Source organism: Oncorhynchus keta, chromosome 36 (genome assembly GCF_023373465.1).
Source record: "Oncorhynchus keta strain PuntledgeMale-10-30-2019 chromosome 36, Oket_V2, whole genome shotgun sequence".
Lineage (NCBI taxonomy): Eukaryota > Metazoa > Chordata > Actinopteri > Salmoniformes > Salmonidae > Oncorhynchus > Oncorhynchus keta.
The window spans coordinates 2,976,701-2,991,032 of NC_068456.1; positions in this window are offsets into that span (position 1 = coordinate 2,976,701).

Sequence of the window (14,332 nt, forward strand, 5' to 3'; positions counted from 1 at the left end):
CAAGTCCTCAACTAGAAACTTCATTAAATAGTACCCGCAAAACACCAGTCTCAACGTCAACAGTGAAGAGGCGACTTTGCTGAGAACGCTACCTGCCCGCATGCATATAGTGCCAACTGTAAAGTTTGCTGAAGGAGGAATAATGGTTTGGGGCTGTTTTCCATGGTTCAGGCGAGGCCCCTTAGTTCCAGTGAAGGGAAATCGTAATGCTACAGCATGCAATGACATAGAAGATTCTGTGCTTTTTACTTTGTGGCAACAGTTTGGGGAAAGCCCATTCCTGTTTCAGCATGACAATAGAATAGAATAAAACTTTATCGTCCATCCAGGATGAACATTTTTCTTTGGCATCACCTTCATTAAAATAATCACATACATTCTCACATCATACACATTTAAACCAGTCAGTCCATCATGTTGCATATACTAACAACATGGAAGACATTAATTAATTCAGTCACAAACGACCACTGTCCCAACTGTACTCGATAGATAAGTACATATACCGATATACAATTGACTTTGCATTAAGTAGTTCAACAGCACAAGGAATGAATGAATGTTTGAACACGTTCTTCTTGGCTGCCCCTGTGCACAAAGCGAAGTCCATACAGAAATGGTTTGTCGAAGCTATACGTAAAGAAATACACTTTTAGTCAAATACAAGTATATGTAATTGGATTACTCGTCTACACAACTTTAAATTGGTCTATTGAGCTGAGCAATGAGTTTAATACAGAGTGCTGGTGAGTCCTTCCTTACTCCACCCACTCCATGCACTGCAATGCAATACACAGCATATGAGTTACATATTGGTTTATAGAGAAGAAATATAATGCCACTGTAAAAGTGGGGTAGGGATTACTCAATATGGTCTGTAGAATCTAAATAGGGTTTTATTTCTTGGGGGGACTGAGTCTACATACCCAGCCAGCACTTTTACTCCACCCATTCCAACAGTCCCAACGCAATACACTGTTGGCCTATAAATTACATATTGGCTTAGAGGGGTAAAAAAGACTGCCGATGTGCATTGTGTCCTATGGAATGGGTGTAGTAAAAGGCCAGCAACACTCCGTATTATTCAATGCCCATGAAATTATACCATACAGATTCTACAGACCCTACTTATTTTTCACTGTAAGACCAATATTGTAACTCATATGCTGTGAATTGCATTGCAGAGAATGGAGTAGGTGGAGTAAGGACTCACCAGCGCTCTGTATTAAACCCGTTGCTCAGCTCAATTGGCACAAATAATGTTTTTTTTTCACTGTAAGACCAATATTGTCAACATACCAGTCTGAACATTGTATTTTTCAAGTAGCCTTAAAATAATGTAAACATTTAATAACAAATATTCTATAAATTCGTTCTTGCATTTGAAGCACAATAAAAATCGACATTGATTAAAATATCATATCTATTGAATGAGTATCCATCCACCTTGCAATGTTAAGAAATGCGTGCTTTTATTTAGGTTTCTTCATTACCATAGGAAAGTGATGTCATGCTTAGTGCTGTTTGAAGGATAGTAGTCAGAGATTGACTCTAAGGAAAAATACAATATACATGGAGTGTACAAAACATTTGGAACACCTTCCTAATATTGAGTTGCACATCCTTTTTCCCTCAGAACAGCCTCAATTTGTCGGGACATGGACTCTACAAGGTGTCGAAAGCATTCCACAGGGATGCAATCCTATCCTTGTGGCACGGGGCATTATCAAGCAGAAATTTGCTTCCTGCAACACTAACTCAGAAAAGTTCTGGGACACTGTAAAGTCCATGGAGAATAAGAACACCTCCTCCCAGCTGCCCACTGCACTGAAGATAGGAAACACTATCACCACTGATAAATCCACCATAATTGAGAATTTCAATAATCATTTTTCTACGGCTGGCCATGCTTTCCACCTGGCTACTCCTACCCCGGTCAACAGCACTGCACCCCCAACAGCAACTCGCCCAAGCCTTCCCCATTTCTCCTTCTCCCAAATCCGTTCAGCTGATGTTCTGAAAGAGCTGCAAAATCTGGACCCCTACAAATCAGCCGGGCTAGACAATCTGGACCCTTTCTTTCTAAAATGATCTGCCGAAATTGTTGCCACCCCTATTACTAGCCTGTTCAACCTCTCTTTCGTGTCGTCTGAGATTCCCGAAGATTGGAAAGCAGCTGCGGTCATCCCCCTCTTCAAATGGGAGGACACTCTTGACCCAAACTGCTACAGACCTATATCTATCCTACCATGCCTTTCTAAGGTCTTTGAAAGCCAAGTCAACAAACAGATTACCGACCATTTCGAATCTCACCATACCTTCTCTGCTATGCAATCTGGTTTCAGAGCTGGTCATGGGTGCACCTCAGCCACGCTCAAGGTCCTAAACGATATCTTAACTGCCATCGATGAGAAACATTACTATGCAGCTGTATTCATTGATCTGGCCAAGGCTTTCGACTCTGTCAATCACCACATCCTCATCGGCAGACTCGACAGCCTTGGTTTCTCAAATAATTGCCTCGCCTGGTTCACCAACTACTTCTCTATCAGAGTTCAGTGTGTCAAATCGGAGGGTCTGCTGTCCGGACCTCTGGCAGTCTCTATGGGGGTGCCACAGGGTTCAATTCTTGGACCGACTCTCTTCTCTGTATACATCAATGAGGTCGCTCTTGCTGCTGGTGAGTCTCTGATCCACCTCTACGCAGATGACACCATTCTGTATACTTCTGGCCCTTCTTTGGACACTGTGTTAACAACCCTCCAGGCAAGCTTCAATGCCATACAACTCTCCTTCCGTGGCCTCCAATTGCTCTTAAATACAAGTAAAACTAAATGCATGCTCTTCAACCGATCGCTACCTGCACCTACCCGCCTGTCCAACATCACTACTCTGGACGGCTCTGGACTTAGAATACGTGGACAACTACAAATACTTAGGTGTCTGGTTAGACTGTAAACTCTCCTTCCAGACCCATATCAAACATCTCCAATCCAAAGTTAAATCTAGAATTGGCTTCCTATTTCGCAACAAAGCATCCTTCACTCATGCTGCCAAACATACCCTTGTAAAACTGACCATCCTTCCAATCCTCGACTTTGGCGATGTCATTTACAAAATAGCCTCCAGTCTATCACAGTGCAATAAGCTGACCACGACTCCATTTTGCTGATCCCTGCCTACAGGCAGAAATTAAAACAAGAGGCTCCCACGCTGAGGTCTGTCCAACGCTGGTCAGACCAAGCTGACTCTACACTCCAAGACTGCTTCCATCACGTGGACTGGGACATGTTTCGTATTGCGTCAGATGGGAATATTGACGAATACGCTGATTCGGTGTGCGAGTTCATTAGAATGTGCGTCGAAGATGTCGTTCCCATAGCAACGATAAAAACATTCCCTAACCAGAAACCGTGGATTGATGGCAGCATTCGCGTGAAACTGAAAGCGCGAACCACTGCTTTTAATCAGGGCAAGGTGTCTGGCAACATGACTGAATACAAACAGTGCAGCTATTCCTCCGCAAGGCTATTAAACAAGCTAAGCGTCAGTACAGAGACAAAGTGGAATCTCAATTCAACGGCTCAGACACAAGAGGCATGTGGCAGGGTCTACAGTCAATCACGGACTACAAGATGAAATCCAGCCCAGTCACGGACCAGGATGTCTTGCTCCCAGGCAGACTAAATAACTTTTTGCCCGCTTTGAGGACAATACAGTGCCACTGACACGGCCTGCAACGGAAACATGCGGTCTCTCCTTCACTGCAGCCGAGGTGAGTAAGACATTTAAACGTGTTAACCCTCGCAAGGCTGCAGGCCCAGACGGCATCCCCAGCCGCGCCCTCAGAGCATGCGCAGACCAGCTGGCCGGTGTGTTTACGGACATATTCAATCAATCCCTATACCAGTCTGCTGTTCCCACATGCTTCAAGAGGGCCACCATTGTTCCTGTTCCCAAGAAAGCTAAGGTAACTGAGCTAAACGACTACCGCCCGTAGCACTCACTTCCGTCATCATGAAGTGCTTTGAGAGACTAGTCAAGGACCATATCACCTCCACCCTACCTGACACCCTAGACCCACTCCAATTTGCTTACCGCCCAAATAGGTCCACAGACGATGCAATCTCAACCACACTGCACACTGCCCTAACCCACCTGGACAAGAGGAATACCTATGTGAGAATGCTGTTCATCGACTACAGCTCGGCATTCAACACCATAGTACCCTCCAAGCTCGTCATCAAGCTCGAGACCCTGGGTCTCGACCCCGCCCCTGTGCAACTGGGTACTGGACTTCCTGACGGGCCGCCCCCAGGTGGTGAGGGTAGGCAACAACATCTCCTCCCCGCTGATCCTCAACACGGGGCCCCACAAGGGTGCGTTCTGAGCCCTCTCCTGTACTCCCTGTTCACCCACGACTGCGTGGCCACGCACGCTCCAACTCAATCATCAAGTTTGCGGACGACACAACAGTGGTAGGCTTGATTACCAACAACGACGAGACGGCCTACAGGGAGGAGGTGAGGGCCCTCGGAGTGTGGTGTCAGGAAAATAACCTCACACTCAACGTCAACAAAACTAAGGAGATGATTGTGGACTTCAGGAAACAGCAGAGGGAACACCCCCTATCCACATCGATGGAACAGTAGTGGAGAGGGTAGCTAGTTTTAAGTTCCTCGGCATACACATCACAGACAAACTGAATTGGTCCACTCACACTGACAGCGTCGTGAAGAAGGCGCTGCAGCGCCTATTCAACCTCAGGAGGCTGAAGAAATTCGGCTTGTCACCAAAAGCACTCACAAACTTCTACAGATGCACAATCGAGAGCATCCTGGCGGGCTGTATCACCGCCTGGTACGGCAACTGCTCCGCCCTCAACCGTAAGGCTCTCCAGAGGGTAGTGAGGACTGCACAACGCATCACCGGGGCAAACTACCTGCCCTCCAGGACACCTACACCACCCGTTGTTACAGGAAGGCCATAAAGATCATCAAGGACATCAACCACCGAACCACTGCCTGTTCACCCCGCTATCATCCAGAAGGCGAGGTCAGTACAGGTGCATCAAAGCTGGGACCGAGAGACTGAAAAACAGCTTCTATCTCAAGGCCATCAGACTGTTAAACAGCCACCACTAACAGTGAGTGGCTGCTGCCAACACACTGTCATTGACACTGACCCAACTCCAGCCATTTTAATAATGGGAATTGATGGGAATTATGTAAATATATCACTAGCCACTTTAAACAATGCTACCTTATATAATGTTACTTACCCTACATTATTCATCTCATATGCATATGTATATACTGTACTCTACATCATCGACTGCATCCTTATGTAACACATGTATCACTAGCCACTTTAACTATGCCACTTTGTTTACTTTGTCTACACACTCATCTCATATGTATATACTGTACTCGATACCATCTACTGTATGCTGCTCTGTACCATCACTCATTCATATATCCTTATGTACATATTCCTTATCCCCTTACACTGTGTATAAGACAGTAGTTTTGGAATTGTTAGTTAGATTACTTGTTGGTTATCACTGCATTGTCGGAACTAGAAGCACAAGCATTTCGCTACACTCGCATTTAACATCTGCTAACCATGTGTATGTGACAAATAAAATTTGATTTGATTTGATTTGATTTGAATACGTTTTGTCACCAAAGCCCCATATACTACCCACCATTGCGACCTGTACGCTCTCGTTGGCTGGCCCTCGCTTCATACTCGTCGCCAAACCCACTGGCTCCATGTCATCTACAAGACCCTGCTAGGTAAAGTCCCCCCTTATCTCAGCTCGCTGGTCACCATAGCATCTCCCACCTGAAGCACACGCTCCAGCAGGTATATCTTACATTACATTTACATTTAAGTCATTTAGCAGACGCTCTTATCCAGAGCGACTTACAAATTGGTGCATTCACCTTATGACATCCAGTGGAACAGCCACTTTACAATAGTGCATCTAAATCTTTTAAGGGGGGGGGGTGAGAAGGATTACTTTATCCTATCCTAGGTATTCCTTAAAGAGGTGGGGTTTCAGGTGTCTCCGGAAGGTGGTGATTGACTCCGCTGTCCTGGCGTCGGGAGGGAGTTTGTTCCACCATTGGGGGCCAGTGCAGCGAACAGTTTTGACTGGGCTGAGCGGGAACTGTACTTCTTCAGTGGTAGGGAGGCGAGCAGGCCAGAGGTGGATGAATGCAGTGCCCTTGTTTGGGTGTAGGGCCTGATCAGAGCTTGGAGGTACTGAGGTGCCGTTCCCCTCACAGCTCCGTAGGCAAGCACCATGGTCTTGTAGCGGATGCGAGCTTCAACTGGAAGCCAGTGGAGAGAGCGGAGGAGCGGGGTGACGTGAGAGAACTTGGGAAGGTTGAACACCAGACGGGCTGCGGCGTTCTGGATGAGTTGTAGGGGTTTAATGGCACAGGCAGGGAGCCCAGCCAACAGCGAGTTGCAGTAATCCAGACGGGAGATGACAAGTGCCTGGATTAGGACCTGCGCCGCTTCCTGTGTGAGGCAGGGTCGTACTCTGCGGATGTTGTAGAGCATGAACCTACAGGAACGGGCCACCGCCGTGATGTTAGTTGAGAACGACAGGGTGTTGTCCAGGATCACGCCAAGGTTCTTAGCGCTCTGGGAGGAGGACACAATGGAGTTGTCAACCGTGATGGCGAGATCATGGAATGGGCAGTCCTTCCCCGGGAGGAAGAGCAGCTCCGTCTTGCCGAGGTTCAGCTTGAGGTGGTGATCCGTCATCCACACTGATATGTCTGCCAGACATGCAGAGATGCGATTCGCCACCTGGTCATCAGAAGGGGGAAAGGAGAAGATTAATTGTGTGTCGTCTGCATAGCAATGATAGGAGAGACCATGTGAGTTTATGCCAGAGCCAAGTGACTTGGTGTATAGCGAGAATAGGAGAGGGCCTAGAACAGAGCCCTGGGGGACACCAGTGGTGAGAGCGCGTGGTGAGGAGACAGATTCTCGCCACGCCACCTGGTAGGAGCGACCTGTCAGGTAGGACGCAATCCAAGCGTGGGCCGCGCCGGAGATGCCCAACTCGGAGAGGGTGGAGAGGAGGATCTGATGGTTCACAGTATCGAAGGCAGCCGATAGGTCTAGAAGGATGAGAGCAGAGGAGAGAGAGTTAGCTTTAGCAGTGCGTAGCGCCTCCGTGATACAGAGAAGAGCAGTCTCAGTTGAATGACTAGTCTTGAAACCTGACTGATTTGGATCAAGAAGGTCATTCTGAGAGAGATAGCAGGAGAGCTGGCCAAGGACGGCACGTTCAAGAGTTTTGGAGAGAAAAGAAAGAAGGGATACTGGTCTGTAGTTGTTGACATAAGAGGGATCGAGTGTAGGTTTTTTCAGAAGGGGTGCAAGTCTCGCTCTCTTGAAGACGGAAAGGACGTAGCCAGCGGTCAGGGATGAGTTGATGAGCGGGGTGAGGTAAGGGAGAAGGTCTCCGGAAATGGTCTGGAGAAGAGAGGAGGGGATAGGGTCAAGCGGGCAGGTTGTTGGGCGGCCGGCCGTCACAAGACGCGAGATTTCATCTGGAGAGAGAGGGGAGAAAGAGGTCAGAGCACAGGGTAGGGCAGTGTGAGCAGAACCAGCGGTGTCGTTTGACTTAGCAAACGAGGATCGGATGTCGTCGACCTACTTTTCAAAATGGTTCACGAAGTCATCTGCAGAGAGGGAGGGGGGAGGATTCAGGAGGGAGGAGAAGGTGGCAAAGAGCTTCCTAGGGTTAGAGGCAGATGCTTGGAATTTAGAGTGGTAGAAAGTGGCTTTAGCAGCAGAGACAGAGGAGGAAAATGTAGAGAGGAGGGAGTGAAAGGATGCCAGGTCCGCAGGGAGGCGAGTTTTCCTCCATTTCCGCTCGGCTGCCCGGAGCCCTGTTCTGTGAGCTCGCAATGAGTCGTCGAGCCACGGAGCGGGAGGGGAGGACCGAGCCGGCCTGGAGGATAGGGGACATAGAGAGTCTAAGGATGCAGAAAGGGAGGAGAGGAGGGTTGAGGAGGCAGAATCAGGAGATAGGTTGGAGAAGGTTTGAGCAGAGGGAAGAGATGATAGGATGGAAGAGGAGAGAGTAGCGGGGGAGAGAGAGCGAAGGTTGGGACGGCGCGATACCATCCGAGTAGGGGCAGTGTGGGAAGTGTTGGATGAGAGCGAGAGGGAAAAGGATACAAGGTAGTGGTCGGAGACTTGGAGGGGAGTTGCAATGAGGTTAGTGGAAGAACAGCATCTAGTAAAGATGAGGTCGAGCGTATTGCCTGCCTTGTGAGTAGGGGGGGAAGGTGAGAGGGTGAGGTCAAAAGAGGAGAGGAGTGGAAAGGAGGAGGCAGAGAGGAATGAGTCAAAGGTAGATATCTCTCTAGTCACCCCCAAAACCAATTCTTTCTTTGGCCGCCTCTCCTTCCAGTTCTCTGCTGCCAATGACTGGAACGAACTACAAAAATCTCTGAAACTGGAAACACTTATCTCCCTCACTAGCTTTAAGCACCAACTGTCAGAGCAGCTCACAGATTACTGCACCTGTACATAGCCCACCTATAATTTAGCCCAAACAACTACCTCTTTCCCTACGGTATTTTATTTATTTATTTATTTATTTAGCTCCTTTGCACCCCATTATTTTTATTTCTACTTTGCACGTTCTTCCATTGCAAATCTACCATTCAAGTGTTTTACTTGCTATATTGTATTTACTCTGCCACCATGGCCTTTTTTGCCTTTACCTCCCTTCTCACCTCATTTGCTCACTTCGTATATAGACTTGTTTATACTGTATTATTGACTGTATGTTTGTTTTACTCCATGTGTAACTCTGTGTCGTTGTATCTGTTGAACTGCTTTGCTTTATCTTGGCCAGGTCGCAATTGTAAATGACAACTTGTTCTCAACTTGCCTACCTGGTTAAATAAAGGTGAAATAAAAATAAATAAATAAATAAAATTATCGTGCCGAAGAAAATCTATTTGAAAATGGATACCCCTGATTCAGATGTCCTGAAATGTTGCTCCACTTTTACCAATGGGCCCATTGTGTGCAATGTTGACACGTGGCGTAATGGATGCACGTACTCGTTGTTTTCTCCATACCCTAGTCCTCCCGTCAGCATTAAATGGCAGGAACTGGATTCATCAAACCATGCAATGTTTTCCAATTCTCCAGTACCCAGTGTTTTTTGTTCCTGAGCCCACTGCAGCCGCAACTCTGTAAGGTTGTCGGCTGTTCTACCCAATTTGTGTCAATGTACGACGAGTTGTGCATTATTTTATTGGTCTTTGGATCCAATGTTGTACTGGACTGTCAGTTGACTAACTGTTTCCCGCCCGTCTGTTGCTCTGCACAATTCGTGTCAACCTTCCTTTGTCCTCTTTCATCTGTGACCCATTTTAGACCACTGGCCTGCCATTGGCTGGATATCCTTTGGGTGGTGGATCATTCTTGATACACACAGGAAACTGTTGAGCATAAACAACCCAGCAGCGTTGCTGGTGCTCCCGGCACCTACTAACATACCGCGTTCAAAAGCACTTCAATATTTTGTCTTGCCCATTCACCCTCTGAATGGCACACACACAATCCATGTCACAATTGTCTTGAGGCTTAAACATTTTTGTCTCCTCCCATTCATCTACATTGATTTGAAGTGGATTTAACAGGTGACATCAATAAGGGATCATTGTTTTCACTTGATCAGTCTGTCATGGGAAGAGCAGGTGTCCACAAATGTTTTGTACACTCAGTGTATATTAGTAATACAATGGATATTTGTGGTATTATACATTGCTATGTTGTCGGATTTTGAAATATTCCAAGATGAATATTTGTGCTGCTCTTTGGAAGAATGAATATTGAAACAAAAGTTTATGCGTTCATTCATTCATTTCCTTGGGAGTATCAAGGGGAGAGGTCAATTGAAATGCTCTCCTATACTATCTTCTCTTGTATCGACCCAAGATGTAACGACTTGATTTTTCCTGTTTTTTAAGGCTGTTGAACAACTTGATTTTCTAAAACCAAGGGAAGATTGTGGTGAAATATTATGACATTGTAATAACTGACATCGTAATCAAACCTGATCTACCTCAATACCACAAGAAGCTGCTGAGGGGAGGACAGCTCATAATAATGGCCGGAATGGAGTGAGTGGAATGGTGTCAACCACATGGAAACCATGTTTTTGATGTGCTTGATACCATTCCGTTGATTCAGTTCCAGCCATTAGTATGAGCCCGTCCTCCCCAATTAAGGTGCCACTGGCCGCCTGTGCTCTATACCCAGCATGGTCTCATAGGCTAGACGTAACATAGTAAACGTAAATCCGGGACAAGCAAATTAGTGTGATTAGTTTTGTTTGGGATGGTTACATAAAACAGAAGGTTAATTAAGGCCAAAACTAAAGTTGGGTGAGTGTGTAACACAAAAAATAGCAGCCCAAAGGTTGCGTGTTCTAATATTATCACGGACAACTTTAGCATTTTAGCTAATTAGCAACTTTAATACATCCTACGAATTGTAATTCATAACATACCATATGAAATGGATGATGGACATCCACAAATTAATACATACCAATACAAAACATAACATATCATACCAATTGCAGTGTCCCGGATTTACATTTGCTCTGTTTTGTCTACACCAGAGTCCAGGTTGCTGTATCTGTCAGTTGTGTAGATAGAAGTGTGTAGATGCCAGCTTTATAGACACAAAACATGACTGCATTTCATAATGAAGGAATAAATCATCCATGAAATCTAGTGAATAGTGTATTTATTTGTTTCTAAGTCTATGGAGATCCCTATGTTTTTCTAATTGTATAATTCCAACCACATACTTATACTCTTGTTTAAAATATTTATTCATAATTTATCTTTCAAAATAGCTTTTCTTTTCAAATCAATTCATCCCCCTTTCTACGACACTCATGAGCAGTAGCAGCTCACAGGGGCTTTCTTCAATCACACCTGCCTTTTACAACCGCTGAGCAATGACTTTACCCAACCACTATTAACCTATATTAGTTATTATGAACAGTGCATTTTGACTATCAACGGTAGAAACACTACACGCAGCTTTTTTTTCCGTGTCGGCATACATGGGAGAAATATATTGATTTGTCCAAAATGGAATCAAATTGACCGCTTTAGTTCTTTTGAGCTCAAATAATTAAAAGCATGCACTATTATACTTTACTTTAGGATTTTCTTTTGGAGCATAGTTTTTCCTGTGTACCAAATGAAGTTTGGCAAAAACCTATGGCCCAATTCCGAAAACAATAAGTAGACTTGCGCAACTATGCTGAACAAAAACATAAATGCAACATGTAAAGTGTTGGTCCCATGTTTCATGAACTGAAATAAAAGACCCCAGAAGTTTTCATACGCACAAATAGCTTATTTCTCTCAAATTTGGTGCTCAAATTTGATTACATCCCTGTTACTGAGCATTTCTCCTTTGCCAAGATAATCCATCCCTCTGATAGGTTTGGCATTTTAAGACGCTGATTAAACAGCATGATCATTACACAGGGGTACCTTGTGCTGATTACAATAAAAGGTCACTAAACTGCAGATCACAACATTTGTTACACAACACAATGCAACAGATGTCAAGTTTTGCGGGAGTTTGCCATTGGCATGCTGACTGCAGGAATGTCCACCAGAGCTGTTGCCAGAGAATTGAATGTTCATTTCTCTACCATAAGCCGCTTCAATGTCATTTTAGAGAATTTGGCAGTACTGGACTCACACCCGCAGACCATGGGTAAAGTGTAACCAGAAAGGGAAGCTCAAGTGCGTGCTCGTGGAGAAGTGTGCTCTTCACGGATGAATCCCGGTTTCAACTGTACCAAGCAGATGACAGACAGTGAGTATGGTGTTGTGTGAGCAAGCGGTTTGCTGATGCCAATGTTGTCTGCGGTAATCCTTGAACAGAGTTCTCCATGGTGGCGGTGGGGTTATGGTATGGGCAGGCATAAACTGCGGACAACGAACACAGTTGCATTTTATCAATGTCAATTTGAATACAAAGTGCTACTGTGGTGAGATTCTGAGTCCCATTGAAGTGCCATTAATCAACAATCAACAAGCTGTTCAACCCTATGCGAAGGTGTGTTGCGCTACATGAGGCTAATGGTGTTCACACCAGATACTGACTGATTTACCTATATGAACTAACTCAGTGTAATGTTTGAAATTGTTGCGTTTCTATTTTTGAGAGTGAGAGTTATGCTAATAACCATACTGATTGAAATATGTTCTATTCATGACCATAAAATCATATGAAGTTAGTCAATTATTTTCTACTTTTTTGCTCCTGGGTTCTAGAACAAGTTAACAACGTGGAATAGTCTTCCAGTCTTTGCCCTAATGCTAGTTAGCATTGGCTCCCAGAACTACCACTAGTTTCCTTCAGATGTCCAGATTGTCAATGTCCGGAGACATTAAAATGGTATCCAGGAGTTGATCTGAGTCTGGGTATGTAAAACATGGGCTTATAAACGCAGGGAAACTCACAGTATCCTTGGCTTGCGCACATCACATTGAACGTGGTTCTAGCATTCTTCAGCCGCCAATCATCTAGCACGCTGTGTTTTAGGGACCACCTGCTTGCTGTCGGCCTTGACATCTGACTGCCGACATTTTTTCCACGCGATTCTACATGTAAAATCGTTTGGCACTCAGTTCGCAAATGATGTTCAGAGGGGCTAAATAGCGTACTCTTTGCCAGATAACGCTATTGTTGTGTTTGAGCCCTACTGTAAGTAAGTGACTGGGGGAAAGCTGCAGTTTACACTGACAGACTTCACATGATAAAGAGGGTCGTTACTGACACACACACACATATATATTAAATAGCTCTATACTATTAGAAAAAACAATTCTAAGAGTAATACACTTGATTTCAATTTTCTCCTTCCCTTTAGTCGAAAGTCGTAATAACAACTTTATTTTCAGCAGTGCATAAATTAATTACATGCATTTAATAACCAAAATATCATTATTATTCCCCCTTTTAATATAATAAATGCTGCACACAGGGGATGCACTTAATAGCGCATGGGCCGTAACTGCCCATTACCCGACTGTAACGATATTACAGACCCAATTACCTGCCATTAGACCGGCTTCTCCACCTTATGTGCGTTGATCCAATCCCACCCTCCTCTTTCAAATTTCAGGTGCAGTTTGGAGCCTCATTTCGTCTCTCCATGGAGACTCCAGCGTCTGTGCTGTGATGTCCCAGATGCGCTTTAAAACTAATTGAAATGGTCCCGTGGTATATCGTTTATCCGTGGAAGCGATATAAATCGTGGGACCCCTTGCTGTGAAGAAAATCAAAATTCTGGCCATTGTGAATGTTATGATATGCGCAGCCCGTTGTAAAGTGGACCCGGTAACCCACCGAAGGAGCAATTAACGGCCTGGCAGTCAATCTCAAACCCAACAGAAGTCATCTTAGATTTTTAATATAGAAGCAACCAAATAAAGTGTGTGTGTGTGTGTGTGTGTGTGTGTGTGTGTGTGTGTGTGTGTGTGTGTGTGTGTGTGTGTGTGTGTGTGTGTGTGTGTGTGTGTGTGTGTGTGTGTTTATGGTCAGGGAATAACCACTGACATAACAGCGGAATAATCTGCAGGGGAAAATATTTGAATTCTCAGATACCTGGGAGAGTTTATGTTTCTCTCACACACATGGAGAGAGAGTGAGGGGGGGAAAGAGGTCCCACTCACAGTGAGAAGACAAAGCCGCGGTAATCCGATTAGAACCAATTAAGCGTGAGATTCTAAAGGCAGCAAGAGCTGAAAGCCTCAACTCGCCGAAGACATCTGGACACTCCCAGAGAGAGAGAAAGGCAGAGTAGATACACTCAGATAGGGATGGTGTGGGGGAAAGAGGGGAGTGAGTAAGAGAGGTTGTAGAGAGAGATAGTGACTGTTAAAGTGGATTTGCCGGTCCCTCAGACATACAGGAAACTCTTCGCGTCCTCAGCATCCTCTCCTCCTCGCGCCCTGGACCAGCACAAGACAAATACACAGCAGGTATGACAGACAGATGGAATATTCTATCATAGACAGGCTACGCGTTTCATACAATTTACTATCATTTGTTTTTAAAAATTGCAAGAGACATCTAAGCATTATTTCTGATGTGTCTCTGTATAATATTTGGTGAGCGCTGCCCTGTCCCATCCTTATGGACAATTTTGATGAGGATTAATCTCCGCTAATAACTTTGGTGTGAGCACATTGCATGCTATTTCATGTTTTATTCCAGTGTTTTATAGCCTAGTAATTTG